The sequence below is a fragment of the Ixodes scapularis genome, unplaced genomic scaffold, assembly GCF_016920785.2.
Source record: "Ixodes scapularis isolate PalLabHiFi unplaced genomic scaffold, ASM1692078v2 PGA_scaffold0__279_contigs__length_252992795, whole genome shotgun sequence".
Classification (NCBI taxonomy): domain Eukaryota; kingdom Metazoa; phylum Arthropoda; class Arachnida; order Ixodida; family Ixodidae; genus Ixodes; species Ixodes scapularis.
The window spans coordinates 127,544,044-127,559,585 of NW_024609835.1; the positions used below are offsets into that span (position 1 = coordinate 127,544,044).

At 48.5% G+C, this 15,542-nt stretch overlaps 1 protein-coding gene and 1 pseudogene across 1 annotated transcript in view; one reads left to right on the top strand and one right to left on the bottom strand.

Moving 5' to 3' along the window:
* Positions 1-15,542, bottom strand: part of LOC8033539 (ras-related protein Rab-27A) — a 197,046-nt gene that overhangs the window by 120,746 nt on the left and 60,758 nt on the right. The gene's annotated exons all lie outside the window — the stretch shown is intronic.
* The window catches only part of LOC121837368, a 77,931-nt pseudogene that overhangs the window by 60,646 nt on the left and 1,743 nt on the right, over positions 1-15,542 (top strand).

Here is a 15,542-nt window from a genome sequence, read left to right on the forward strand (position 1 = left end):
GTTTTTACCAAAACGCAGCACTGCAGGAAAAAGGCACAACTCGTCGAACGCGAGTCTCGCGATCAGGCAGTGGAATCAAGGACACGCCTTGGAACGACGAAGTGCTGCGTCTCTGTGCCTTCGCACACTCGGATACTTATACAAGAAAAAAATATCCCGATATCGCCGTCTATCAGACCAAAAGCATAAACCAAGTTTTTAGAGCGCAGCTCTTAGGCGCCCGTTTCCGGCTTGAGCGGCGTCGGCGTCGCCGTGCGTAACCGCGCGGTGCATTATGGGTAAATTTCCCCGCTAAATCTAGCGGAAAAATTTCCCCGCTAAATTTAGCGCAAAAATTTCCCCGCTAAATGTAGCGGAAAAAGTTCGCCGCTAAATCTAGCGAAAAAAATTTCCCCGCTAAATTTAGCGGAAAAATTTCCCCGCTAAATCTAGCGGAAAAATTTCCCCGCTAAATCTAGCGTGAAAATTTTCCTGCTAAATCTAGCGGAATATTTTCCCCGCTAAATCTAGCGGAAAAATTTCTCTTCAGGTCAGGTGACCCCTCGAGGTCACGTGACCCCCGTGGTCACGTGACACCCTTAGGTCACGTGTCCCCCACGTGACCTTGGCGAGGGGGTCATGTGACCTTTCCAAGGTCACGTGACCACTCCCCCCCCCCCCCCAATAACACGTGAACCTCAGTACCCTTCCCTCCTTCTCCTGAAGAGCTGCGCTCTAATTCGGCGTTTACAGGGAGTTGTAAACGGCTTTAATTTTTTTTTTTAAATAACACATCACAACTGTAATAAAATTGCATGCACATATTTTTTTAAAAAATCAGTCGTCTACAGCAGGCGACGCACTCTGTGGCCTATCGGTAGATGGCGCCACAAGTTACAAACATAGCGATCTCAGGCATCTGCGAGCACGTCCGCCGTTAATCCTGGCTAGTTCGTTGTTCTCTTTATTTGGGGTGCAAGCCTCCGCGGTTGACGCGGCGTGGAAAGTCAACCTCCACCTGCTCGTGGTGCGCCCTGCCCGCTTGTACGCTGCAACGGAAGTTCTGGCGATTATCTATCTACTAAGGGGTGGGCCCTCTGACAGGGGTCTGCCGTTGGGAAGGGGGGGGGGGGGGGGGGGGGAGCAAAGCAAATATCACTACGGCGGCGGTTGTCGACGCAGGGATGCCCTCGACCGTCGTTGACCCACAGGTGTTGCCCTTGAGTGCCGCTTTGTGGGGTTGGGCTGGTGTCGGGCTCTGCGGGGTCCTTTCTCTCTGGCGGTCTTTGCAGAACTGTTTCTTGGTGTGGCCCAGCTTTCTCTCAGTTCCCAATTGGCTTTTTGGTGAAATTCCCACTTAATCCAAGGATCCAATTAATTTATATCGAATTGGCTTTAAACCGGTTGTGCCCATTCAGGCGGGACCGATCGAGGCGATTCTTATTTTTGAATCTTTTTACAAGTCCCACCTTATCAAACCTGTTCTCTTTATTTTACAAGAACGGAACTCCGCCGATTTTTTGAGCTACTGAATCCTAAGGTATCATCTGAACGCGGATGGCTTCCTGATCACGAAATTCTATCTCGTTCCTCCAGATTCACTCTACAATATTACAAGGGTGATCTTTTGTTCGCTGCCGAAACCAATACATTGTCCTCCGCAGTTTTTCCTCGGTTTTCGCCATCCAAACGTGACGTCTCCGGCGGGCAGCAAGGTGCTCTGTCGGCAATCGGGTACGCTCGCGCTACAAGTACCTTGAACTGGCAATAACTAGTAAACTACTTCAAAAGCACCATATAGATGGCATAGCTAATAAGGTCAGAAGAAAATTGTATACAGTTAGACGCACCTTAAAATTCGCGGATAGCGAAACAAAAAAGATTGCTTCTACTACGACCTATACTAGAATACGCTCACACAGTTTCGTGCCCGCACACAGCAGGAACGCGTGCAAAGACTGGCTGGAAGATTTATATCTAATAACTTCAAATATAATGTGTCTACGTCAAGTTTACTGGAACAAGCCAACATCCAACCATTGGAAGTTAGAGCGAACATAAAGAGATTGAGAAATCTATATTCTATTCTTAATGGAATCTCCACTGTCAATACTGATAGATACATTGAATTTTCAAATTAGAGGTTCGGCTAGACTAAATCATAGTAGAACTATTAAACAATATAGAATTAAGCGTGATGTCTTCAAATATTCTTTCTCCCCTCGGGGAATTCACGAATGGAATTTTTTGTCTAACGAAATGGCAACCCCTCCGCCACTTGATATTTTTGTTCACGCAGTCGTTTCTGCCACGAGAAAGTGCTCGTAAGAGCATCACACCAAGTCAATATGTAACCACCCCTGCTATGGCTCACAGATGTGAGCCGCAGTATTCTTTAAATAACTGAATAAAATAAATAGATGGTGCATGTTTTAAATCAAAGTAGAACAGCACTAACGTGAACCAAGAACACAAGAAACAGGACACATAAGGCGCGCTGTGTGTGTATTCAGCTCCTTTGTCTATTTTAGGCGCTGTTTTTCTTTTTAATGCGATAGGACTCTTTAAAGGGGTCATGAAACGATTTTCCTACTTCTTCCTCCTTAGCTTTAATCCTCCACTCAAATGCGAATTGTGAAATCACGTCGTCGTGAGATTTTTCGGCACCGGTGCGATGACTCCTAGCTTCCACAGTGATTTTTATGCACACCATAAAACTTGTCATTCGCCAGTGACGATAATTTCCGTCAGGGCACTCATTGGTCACGAACGCGAATCCAAATATTCGTGGACGGATTGATTGTTGACGAGCGCATGCGTCCGAGTGACGTAGTTCTCGTGTCCAATGCGTGAGCTGGGCTCTGCTGACGTGAGGTTGGCACCGCTCACGCGCTTTGGGAACCGCGGATGTATCATAGTGAAAAGGCGGAGAGCTTTCAAAGGAAAGAAGGTACAAAATAGTCCGCTATGTTTTCGAATGTTCGTACCGAAAAGCTGGCTTTTGACTTTCTAGCTTCTTCCTTTTGTCCAACTAAACGATATGCGATTAGTAAAGTCCCAATTTAAAATAATTTTTCCCAGCCCAAAGTTTGTTTCATGGCCGCTTTAAGTACTTCCCCCCCCCCCCTTGATTGCTTGGACTTTCTGGCCTCCTCATGCGCAGTTGGTATGCGCTGTAGACCATTTCAGCTCGCATGCTCACACTCCTTCACATTCGCACCCTCTTCGGACCTAACGACCTTGACGTCGTCCTAGACGTCGTCTTGGACGTCGACTCCTAGGACGTGACCCTCGACGTCGTCCTTGAGGTCGTCCTAGACGTCGTGCTTAAGATAGCCCTAGAGGTTGTGCGTCGTCCTCGATGTCGTCCTTGAGGTCGTCCTAGATGTCGGTTTCGAGGTCGTCCTAGATGTCTTCTTTGATGTCGCCCTCTAGGTCAGTCGTTCTTGAGGTTGTCTTACACGAATGCTATCGCAATTCGTAGACAAACAACAATAGTAATTTCTGCAGAAATTTTTTTCTTCTTTTAGAGCGCAGCTCTTAGGCGCCCGTTTCCGGCTTGAGCGGCGTAGGCGTCGCCGTCGGCGTAACCAAGGTCACCCCAAGGTCACGTGACTCACAGGACACGTGACCCCCCAAGGTCACCTGATCCCTATCAAGGTGACCCCAAGGTCACGTGACCCCCCAAGATCACGTGGCCCCCAGGCCACGTGGCCCCCCCCCCCCCGAGGTCACGTGACCCCCTCCCCCCGAGGTCAGGTGACCCCCCGGAGCATATTAAAGAATGAGGGGAGGAGGAGGAGACGGAGGTGGAGGAGGAGGGGTCTACCCTCCCCTCAGTACCCTTCCCTCCTCCTCCTCAAGAGCTGCGCTCCAATTCGGCCTTACAGGGAGTTGTAAACGGCTTTCACTTTTTTCAGTTAGGCAGTATATTGTTCAAGATTGCTCGGGTCGTTAAAAAGTTGAACTCGTTATTCGGAGGGTGGTAGTGGTTTCGTGTTCTCCTATCAGTCAATTACACTTCATAACATGATCGTCATAACTATAATGTTTTGTGTTTGTGGTAAATAGCGATAAACCCCGAAAAATAACCGCCAAACCCGTTCAATCAAATTCGCAAAAAAAAATAAAATTGGAACTGTTTTTGAATAAGAAAACGCCAAGCCTCACGAGAGGAAAGAACTGTACGCGAGGCTGCTTCTTGCTTTGGAGCCACACATCGCTTATCGTAGGGTGCCCTAGTTTATCGTTTCTTATTCTCGTCGGTACGGGGATGTTTTCCTTTTTTCACGTATTCCGGTTACCCGTATGTTCATCGAAGGTGGGGGAATCCCATGCATGTAAACTACCGAAAAAAAAAAATGAATTCGTGGAAAATCGCCGAACTCTTGCGACCCCCCCCCCCCCCCCTTTTCTAAGAAAAAAAAAATTTGAAGGAAAGTAAAACTCGTGAACACGGAACTTCATACTTATGGCGCGTTCATGTTCATTATAGGGCGCGTCCATTGCTCGTTTTAACGAGTAAATCACACGCTATAAAAACACAAATCCAAGTCCGCCTTTTTTTTCCGCCCGCACGTGTTAATTGGGCATTCGCCCTAGCCCCAAAGCGGGTCCATCCGCAGCGTGGCTGCAACTGCCTCACTGTCGCAGCTGTCTTAATTAAGTTGGGCTCTCGCAGCCTCTTTCTTGTTCCCGCGAAGCCCACCGCGGTCGCGTTATTTGCAGAAGGCACTTATCGGGCCCACACAACACCTGGCTGGCACGCCGAAGCGACTCACTTCTTCTCCGCCGGCCCATTTGCTTCCCTTTTTATTACTATCTTCCTGCTGCGGCGCGAGAACGGGGGCTGCAGGCCGCTGGGCTTCGTGGAATCGATAAGGAGCTAGCCCCAGAGGCGCTTGCGTCCCGGTCGTTCGAGTTTGCATCGCACGGAAGGGCGCACACGACGGCCGCAGGGATGCGTGCGTGCACGCGGAGAGCGAATGCGCCTCGTAACTGTCTCCGCTTCATTCATTCTTACACAAACTGTAAGAAAATGCATGAAAAAAAACTTTCAGCCTTTTCACTCTGGTGAAGAAGGAAGAACAGCGGAGCTGCAGCTTTTTTTTCTCGGCGGTGGCTTTCCCGACGAGCGATTTGCTCTTCTTTCGCGAGGGAATCTAAAGCGCTCGACGCACGCGGCGGTTGCGGACCCATTCGCGCTGCTGCGTGCGTAGCCGCTCCAGCCGCACCCGGTCATTTTTCTCCTAAGAAAGGGCACGCAGCCCAGCCATCGTGAGTCCAAACCGAAACTGCTATACTTCGTTTCAGCTTCGGTCCAGACGCGGCCAAAGCTACAAGCGCGAGGTCCGGGCTTTCAGCATCCCTGCCAAGCACGCGCGCTCGTGCAGTGCAAGCACTGTTCTGGGCCACATGCTCGCGCTTGTAGCATCGGCTGCGTCTGGACCGAAGCTGAAACGAAGTATAAGAGCGTAGGAAACAGCGCGCAAAACAGACGTGGACGAAGAAGAAACACGAGCCGTGCGCTGCGCCCGTCACGCATGTTTCTTCTTCGTCCACGTCTGTTTTGCGCGCTGTTTCCTACGATGAATTTCCACCAACTCGCGCAACTATCCATTCTTCTGTGACAGCTGCAAAGGTTGCCGCCATCTATGAGCGACAGCCTGGATGCCGCCGACGCTTATAGGTGGGGGTAGCTGGCCAGAGGTTTATGTAGGTTTGTGTCGACATTTCTTTGGTACCGGACACTATCCTGGGGAACCTAGCTTTTAACAGCTCCGCTGTAAAAATACTTTCTGATTCGGTCGTAACTATGAGAAAGAAGAAGAAAATGTGCAGCAGAAATATTTTCTAGTGAGGTCGTGAGTATGAGAAACTATGAAAAAATATACGGCAAAAACTATTTTCAGATGGTAACTGTAAAAAAACAAAAAAAGAAAACAACATGAACGACAATACATTTTCTAAATAGGCCATAACCATATAAAAAACTGCAAAAACAATATATATAAAAAATATTTTTCTAGTTAGATGAAAAACAGCGCGAAACACAAGGACACAGAGGAGAGAAATACACAGAGGACAAGGCGCTGTCCTGTATATATATTTCTCTCCTCTGTGTCATTGTGTTTCGCGTTGCTTTTCGTCATGAACGTTTACCAACTAGCCCAGCTGCCAATTCTTGTTCCTAATTAGTTCGTAGCTATGAGGAACTGTGTAAAACTAAACGACACAATATTGTTGTTCATTTTACTGTGTGAAACTATGAGAAAACACATGACAAAATGTTTTCTAATTAGGCAGTGATTATGAGCAAATATCAAAAACTGTAGGACAAAATATGTTAGAGCTATGTCGTAACTACGATAATGTGTATACCAAAAATACTTCCTACCTAGCTCGCAACTACGAGAAACTAGAAAAAAAAAAACGGTAGGGGAACAACAAAATTATTTACTGTTAAGTCGTAATTATGAGAAAGTATGAGAAAATGTACACCAAAAAGAAATAAATCCTTTCTTGAAAGGTTTTTGGACGCCCCAAGAACTTTTTCAGCTAGTAAAGGACGGTTTTGCTTCAACCACTATCGCTCCCTGGCGCACTAGAAAGGCAATTGGGCGATCAAGAAATCTTCCGCATAAAAAAAATAGCTTAATAGAACCCCTTATAAGTTTTCCACGAAGAACCCTTTTAGGGGAAGGTTAAAAAAACTTTTAGGGTGCAAAATAGGGACAAGTCGGAGAACCCCTAAAGACGGGGCCACATTGCTCATACATTATACAAAATACAATGTGTAAACACGAGTTACCACAATATTCGTGGTTCGAATACCACGTGCCAAGTTTCTTCCTTGAACTCATTGCCATGCGGCATTCGAAGCACGGTACTCGTGGTGACTCAGGTTCGAATCTGTTTGCAGACTGTCTTTCGTATGATGTATAAGCAGTGTGACCAGGGCTTTATAAAATTCTTCTACACCAGCGTTGTTGATTTTTTTTTTTTTTTGAGTGTACGATTAAAATTATTTCTAGTTAGGTCGCAACTGCGAGACACTGCGAGAAAACGCCCTAAAAATGTTCCAAAGAGATCGCAACTATCGTTCAGTAGTACAAATGGACAATCCATTACCCGCAGGAGCACTATCAGTGAACGCTACAAAATGTGAGCGCATTAACTAACACAAGTTACACAACTGTATTTCGGATAAGCCCGGACAAAACTGCCGAAAAGATTTTTTTTTCTTTTTTTTTTTAAGCTTTTACAGTGTGATAACCTGCGCCACTCGCCTCCAATTCTCGAAAGCCATAAAATCAGCGTAAGCGTCATAGCTAGCGGCGCAGCCACGCGATACTACCGGAGAAAGGGTGACGCTGGAGGTGGGCAAGTTGGTGGCACTGTCTACAGCCTCCACAATGGGTCCTTTTCAAAAGCGCGCGCCATCTAGGTGCCGTTGCGCCAATTCTCCGAGTCCGCCATTGCTCGATCACATACTCTGAGCGTGTATTGGACACGAGTGCTGCGTCAGCGTTCGGCGAAGACTCGGGTCCAATCACGCGCTTCATGGTCAAGAAATGGCCGCTTCCCTTAAAGAGGCCGTGCAACGATATTGGGTAGGAACCTTCCTCACATTACTCCAGCTTACTCGCACTATAGGGACCCAAAAATACTCGAACACAACGCCAATGACCAAGAAGCGCCTTCGTCGCGGTGGAATTCCAAAGATGAAAGCGGACCTTTCCTTTCAGTCTCTCCTTCGCAAAACTTGATGACGGAGCTGTGGGGACAACGCCAACAATGCGAACCCGAGGAGTGCGTCATCAAGCTTTGCGATCTCCGCTGTGACGATGTTTAAATGTTGCTCATACAGTGGATACGACGGCTGCGTAGGCATTCGATTTTGGCTCGTGACAATCGATGCCTCGACATGCGTTCGGGTCGTAGCTCGTGCCCAAAAGACGATTTGCAATTTTCCCAAGCGCCCCGGCCCGCGCGCGAGGAATTGTGGGAGAGACTGTCCCTCGCCTGGCCGCTCTGCCTTGAGATCGCATTGCCTTGTCGCTTGCCTCCTCTTAATCCTCTGTTTTTCGATTCCATTACCTATTTTTATCTATTCCAGTGTATTCTTTATTGCTTCCAAGTGTTTCTATTCTCTTCTGCGCGCAATATTGCTTGTATATATATAGCATTTGTTTCTTTATTCCGGCTTTTTCGACGAGAGTGCCGACGGACAACACGGCGCTTCGCGCGTCGTTCTTCAGGTGAGTACTACCTTCGCTACCGATTCCTATCGCGCTGTTAGCTGTTCATTTTGGTTTATTTGACCCGCGTGAGGTCGAGAGGAGCCGTTTATGAACACCCGCGCACATGTCATAGAGGTAGGCAGAGCTCTGAATCAACAATCACGACGCAAGAGCCAAGTGCGCTGTGATTTGGCCGCCCGTGCTCGCTCCGTTGACTCGCACTGTAGCGTATGCCTTAGCACGCCGCTTTGCCGTCGCGAATCATTTGTCCGAATACCTGCGAAACCGCAACACCGTTCGGCATATCCAACGCTGCGGCGCCCGACAACTGCACGCAGCGGCGCGAGCCCTTAGCAAGCGCCGACGGTTCAACATCGCGGCTTGTGAGCGCCTTTGGCAGGCATTCATGATCAGCCTCCTCGGCGGTTGTCAGTTGCTGACATCTTGACTCGAGCATCAGCTGGCATCTTGACTCGTGAAATAAAATTATCGAAGGAACTACCAGTTTCAAGGTGACTGCCTGGGTGACAGGACATCTCTGCACTTGAAAAAGGGTGTTTGCAACTGACAACCGCTTAGCAGATAGATTAAGAAGGCATACCCAGAGCCGGGTATTGAGAGAGTTTGGTCAATGGGAGGCGCGGGCAGAGTCAGGGCGTGCACCAGACTCGGAAAGAAGGCTTGGCATGCTCTCTTGACCAACCAGAAGCCGGAAAGAGTCCCCTAGCGATGGTACCGAGAAACAGTTCTGATCGAAGTTGTATGTTCGTATATGGTTTTAATAAGCGCGTAAGAGTGAAGTGTAGTTACTTTTGGTGGTTTAAAACAGGGTGCACGTGGTGTTTCGATCATAATCATGCAGAAAGATGTAAGAAACGAATGCGCCGCTCAACTCTGTTTTGCTCGGACAGAGTGTGACCCACTGATCTCAATGACAATTGCTGGATCGCGCTTGCCGCTCCCGCAAGTGAAGCCACCGGGCGTCACTCGCTTGGGATACGATTTGCCGTTTTTGCTAGCCTTTGCTGCGGTTTTCCAGCGTGCTGACGACACGTTTTCTACTCGTTCGTCGTCATTCGCCGAAGAAGTTTTTTGAAGACTCTGTGCATTGTTGAGACTTTCCGTTGTGAACACGTGGAAAATTTTACGAAAGTGCAGTGTCGCAGGAAAAAGGCACAACGCGTCGAAAGGAAGGGCTGGCGGCGTGTTCAAAGCATCCTTGGCACGCCGAAGTGCCGTGTCTCTGTGCCTTCGCGCGCTTGGATACCGACCAAGAACCGACGCCGTGTGAATGTGTTTAGCGAGTGCAATGTGCGTGAAGCCGTATCAAAAGGTACAACTCGTCGAAAACGTGTCGCCGGTGTCGCGGCGTGATCAAAGCTTCCTTGGCACGCCGAGTGATGCATCTTTGTGCCTTCGCACGCTGGGATACCGGTCAAGAATTGACGCCGCGCCAAAGTTCTGAACGTGTGTCGCGCGTAGATGCCTTTAGATCATTTATATATATCGGCCACGGAGTTCTGGATCGTCCAGCTGTTCCGGTGAGTTGCTATCAATAAAAGGGGGAGATCTGTACGTATTCTTATGTACTATATTAACCATGGCTATGTCCCAAATCTACTCTAATAGATTCCGTGGGAGCACGAATAGGGCAACGTTGTACGTGGAGCCAGGGGGGTTTTCGAAAGCAAAAGTACAAGACGGCGAGAATGAAAATCTTTGAAGCGCGGCTGATATTTTCGTGTGCAATCTGTTGACCAATTACAATTAGGCGAGTCGCGTAGGTTGATAATAAGCCAGCACTGATCAGTGATGAGGAGCTGTTGTGCACGGTATTGTGTAAATCGTCTAAGGACGAAAAAAAGACGTACCTTCTCCCCATCTTCCGTCGCTAGTGGACGCTGGATTAAGCTCGTTCCTAAACCGCGAGGGGAAAAGACGCTGATCCAGAGGCACGAACAGCTTCACGCACATTGCACTCGCTGAACACATACACACGGCGTCGGTTCTTGGTCGGTATCCAAGCGTGCGAAGGCACAGAAACACGGCACTTCGGCGTGCCAAGGATGCTTTGAACACGCCGCCAGCCCTTCCTTTCGACGCGTTGTGCCTTTTTCCTGCGACACTGCACTTTCGTAAAATTTTCCACGTGTTCACAACGGAAAGTCTCAACAATACACAGAGTCTTCAAAAAACTTCTTCGGCGAATGACGACGAACGAGTAGAAAACGTGTCGTCAGCACGCTGGAAAACCGCAGCAAAGGCTAGCAAAAACGGCAAATCGTATCCCAAGCGAGTGAAGCCCGGTGGCTTCACTTGCGCTGCAGCGAACAAGCGGGGAAGCGCGATCCAGCAATTGTCATAGAGATCAGTGGTGTGACCGCTCAGACGGCCGATTTCCGGCCCACGGCGTTTGGTGTACGGATTATGCCGATCGTTCCACTGGTCGCACTCTTCCACCATCATTTTTGATGAGCGTGATTGAAACATCACGTGTACCGTATTTTCAGCCGTCGAGAGTTACTCTAATGCAGTTATCAGGTTTGTTTCTCGCGACCACCGCCAGGGTATTATTTCCGGCTTCTGGTTGGTCACATTCGAATTTCTGAAGACGCCCTGGAACACGCCCAGCCCGCTTTCGGCCAATGGCGCCTCCTCATTTGTCTTCTACACTTCCCAACGAATGGCCAAACTCTCTACATATACGGCTCTGGGCACGCCATAAGCGCATACAAGCCGCGGCGTTGGGCCACCGGCGCTTTCGAAGGGCTCGCGCCGCTGCATGCGCGCAGTTTGTCAGGCACAGCACGTTGGATATGACGAACGGTTGTACGGCTTCGCAGGCATTCGGCCAAATGATTTGCGGCAATACATCTCTACACTTGAAAAAGGACGTTGGCAACTGACAACCGCTTAGTAGATAGATTACGAAGGCATGCCATGGGCGCATTCAAGCCGCGACATTGAGCCGTCGGCGTTTGCGAAGGGAACGCGCCGCAGCGCGCAGTTGTCAGGCGCCGCAGCGTTGCATACGCCTCAGCTTCGCAAACATTCGGACAAATGGTTCGCGGCGACAAAGCGACGTGCTGTATCTTGGTCAAGTAAGCGGCACTCGAAGGCACACGCTACAGTGCGAGTCAACGGAGCGAGCGCGGGCGGCCAAATCACAGCGCGCTCGGCTCTCGCGTCGCGATTCTTGATTCAGAGCTCTGCCTACCTTTATGACATGTGCGATGGTGTTCATAAACGGCTCCTTTCAACTGCACGCGGGTCAAATGAACCAAAAGGAACAGCCCGATAGGAATCGGTAGCAAAGGTAGTACTCACCTGGGGAACGACGCGCGAAGCGCCGTGTTGTCCGTCGGCACTCCCGTCGAAAAAGGCGAAGTAAAGAAACAAATACTATATATATACAAGAAATATCGAGCGCAGAAGAGAATAGAAACATTTAGAAGCAATAAAAAATACAATGGAATAGATAAAAATAGGTAATGAAATCGAAAGACAGAGGATTAAGAGGAGACAAGCGACAAGGCAATGCGATCTCAAGGCAGAGCGGCCAAGCGAGGGACAGTTTCTCCCACAATTCCTCGCGCGCGGGCCGGGGCGCTTGCCGGATTTCGCAAAAGGTCTATTGCTACGACGACGGGAATAGCCGAACCTTAAACATGCGTGGAACTCGGCGCGAGCTCTGTGCTCTGCCAAAGCCCAAACGCGTGACGGTGTTAAAAGCATTGGCGGCATATAATCGGCTCCAGATCACGTGGCCGCTTTTTTATGGCGGCGAGTTGAGGGGGTGAGCGGTGTTCGTTTTTCTCAGATTTTTTCTGCGACTGCCATTGCGCAGAGAAAGAAAGCAACGTGTGTTTCATAGGTAATAAATGTCAAAGAATAGTTATAAGCTGTATATATTGAAAGTAGGAAAATTGTCGCATCGCCCCTTTAATGTCGTTTGATGGGGTTCTGAAAGGGATCCACAGCGGTGCCTCAATGAGACTGCTGAAAATAAAGGCGATGATCAAATTTGAAGTTAAGGTACGTGAGAATTCGACCAGCCGCTCCGCTGGAATTGAAGGAAGAAGAACTAAAATGCTTATTTGAAGTAGGTTGCCCTTTTCATCTCCCCTTACGAACGCTGAGAAGGAGCAACGGTTACTGCGGGAGCCACCAATATTGAGGCACCCTCAATAAAAACGATATCTTTAACAACTGCCGGTCGTTAATGCTTGTAAGTGGGAGATGGAGAGGAGAACATAACTCCCCCCCCCCCCCCCCCCCCATCACGTTCTCTCTCTCCCTTTGATTGCAACTGCAGAAAAGAAACGCGCTTTGCCGACTATGGGTAATCAAACAGTGAGGTCGCACGCGCATACGTGTGCGTCAGCAACCGTTAAAAGGGTGCATACGCATTTCTGCTGGGAACTACGTGCTTCAGCGGAACTCCCCTCGGCGTGGCGCCACACTGACGGCATTTCGATAAAGGGACTTTCAACACACAACGACCAGACGTGCTAATAGCCGGGTTAAAATAAAATCATACTTAAAGAAAAGTACGAATGGAATAAAGCTTGTTTGTTTTAAATCACCTCATTTCAAAATGTTGGTTTCGTTACTAAACGTCCGTCTAATCCCCGCTAGGAATGATTCCTTTTTCATTGTACTTAAGCACGAAGCACAATATCCAAGCGTCATTTCCTGTAAACTTAACTAAATCGTAAATCAGTTTTCTTATTTATGTTCAGTTTTGACGTACACCATGCGGCTGTGCCCTACTTTTTTGTTGGAACAAGGTCTAGTTGAATTTTCTTTTTTTTTTCTTTTTATTTAGTAAGCAGACACTTATTGCCCGATTCACTGCGCACGCCGTAAAAAAGTGGCGAAGCACCGAACTCCTGACATACAGCGACGCCACGGAGTCCGCCCATTCTTTATTGCTTCTGGAAGCTCCAGCGGAGCTGTTTTCCAACGTCTTCGTGCACACGGCGCCACTGTGGCCATTGCCGCCGCGTCCGGCTCCAGAAATGAAGACAAATACGACTATGGATACCGCCGTAGTTGTCCCCTCTCGATGCGACACGCTGTACTATACCGCGTCGAAAGAGGACGACTACGATCTGGTAGAACAGCAAGAAAGATGTTGAATGGCTGCGTGCAATTACGGCGTATCGAAGCTAGGCCTGGGCAATACATCGACTAGCCTACCGATTAATCGATTAATGCTTTAACCGCGATTAATTCTTTTAATCGGATAATAGACTAAATTTTGTACAAAAAAAATCTAACCGGGTTAATCGGTTCAATTTCGACAAATAAAAAGAAAAGTAAAAATGCAACGCTTTCACCACGCAGGGACGTGGACCGAGTTCACATGTATGAAGGCAAACTTTACGTAACAATTTGACCTATAAGGTAAACTGTGGGGGCGATATTCGTAACTCCAAACAAGGGGAGAAGCTTATGTACGTGTCCCAGCCACTCCAGCTTTGTGCGGGTGTCCACTTAGCGCATGCGCAGCAGAGACTATGGCGAACAACCAAAGGAGTTCGCTGCTGCCGGAGAATAGCAACGAACCTTTCTTGCCTGCGCGGCTGAATTATTCATTTGCGAGTGCGGGGTGTCCTTTGACTGTCCTCAGCTACACATCAAGGGTTAACTGGAAATCCGAAATTGTACGTTGCGCCATTTTTCACATATTCAAAAAAAAAAAGGCAAACATTTATCTTTGACCTAAAAAAAATATACCACGAGTCGGAATGAACGCAACCAATTAATCGATTAATTAATCGATTAGAAGGGTGGCGATTATTCCGGTTACCATTTTTAATCGACGTCCAGCCCTAAATGTCAGAAGCCTCGAACTTCAGCGCAGTCTGCGAGTCGCCCATCGGCAATGCGAAACGCAAGTTTGTCCGCATCTTTTGCAGGTGGTGGGGTGAAGTCAGAAAGACGCCGAGCTCTGAGTGGCTCTGACTGAAGGATAGTGGGTAGAACTCGGAACAAGCTGCCTCGAGGTGTACCCCACTTTCAATCTGTGAGAGCCAATCAGAGCTCCGCGTTCTGACGTCACCACAACCCCTGTAAAAGAAGCGGACGATTTTGCACTTCGCGTAACTTTTTCCTTTAGAAATGCGCGAGCTGAAGTACTGTCCTATAAAGGAGCGGTAAGCTCATGTAAGACTATAGGCGGTTCTACAGCAGATCCATGATCAACCTTAGACGTGTAACTCGGTCTGACTGTCTGCCTCTTTTCCGTTTTCTCTTTCTCTCTCTCTCTCTCTTTGTGAGTTTGTGTTTCGGGTCGACCGGGCCGATCGTCACGACGCTCGAACGTCTTTGTCTGTTTGGCATCGTGCGCAGGGCTAAGCAAATCACGGGCACCAAAAGTGCAGGATCGCGGCGCGGTCACCGTGCGTGATTCGTCGAGTCGGTGATGGAAAAGGCACAAAGATCCCAAGCGCAGTGACCATCCACGTTTGGCGCCGCTTGACTGGCGCCATCCGAGCGTAGCTTCGGGCATTAAAGCGACGAACTTTTGCCAGCTTGCTTAGTCTTTCTGGTGGCGCAACTAAAGGTTGCCTACTACTACTACTTGCACGGAGCGGAGAAAACAACACGAGTATACGACGTCCATTGTTGATCTCTCCGCTCCTTGCAAGCAGGCAAAAGTGTGTCCCTATGATGACTATAGACAAGAGCGTGTGTTCACCTGTCAGAACACACGCTTCTAATGTTGTTTACGAGATTATGCCAACATGGGGGCGTGTGGAGGGCACGCGAACATCATCTAGCGGTCTGTTAGCTAATCGGAAGGGGGGGGGGGGGGGGGGAGGTGGGGGGGGACATCTTGAGGTATACACTACACGCGGTGCAGGCGCAATCCTCGTTTAGAATTAACCAAATTAAAAAAAAATAACTAGACTGAAAGAGAAATAGCTGAAGCGTATATTATAAAATCCTCCGGTGACAACTGCGTCGCACCGCCTTCTATTTGACTACATGACGAGGAAGTTACTTTTCTAGATGGTCTTGCGTAGACACGTCGCTCAACTGATACGAATGTTCGAAGCATTGTCAAGTGTTGTTTGTATTTAACTGATAGCTTCGCAGCTTTTATCACGAGGGCTTGGCAATATAGGTAAGAGTGTTTACGCATCTGTGCTGGTTTGATTGCCTCGATTAAATCGCTGGAAAGTTAGCGCCAGCCCGCGTTGCACGTGTCTCTTCTTCGTCCATGTTTTTTTTTTTTTTTTGCGTTTTAAAGTTTTTGTGGAAGAATTATTTCGTGGCCTGTCATACCAGGTTTCTAGTCTTGCTGCAACC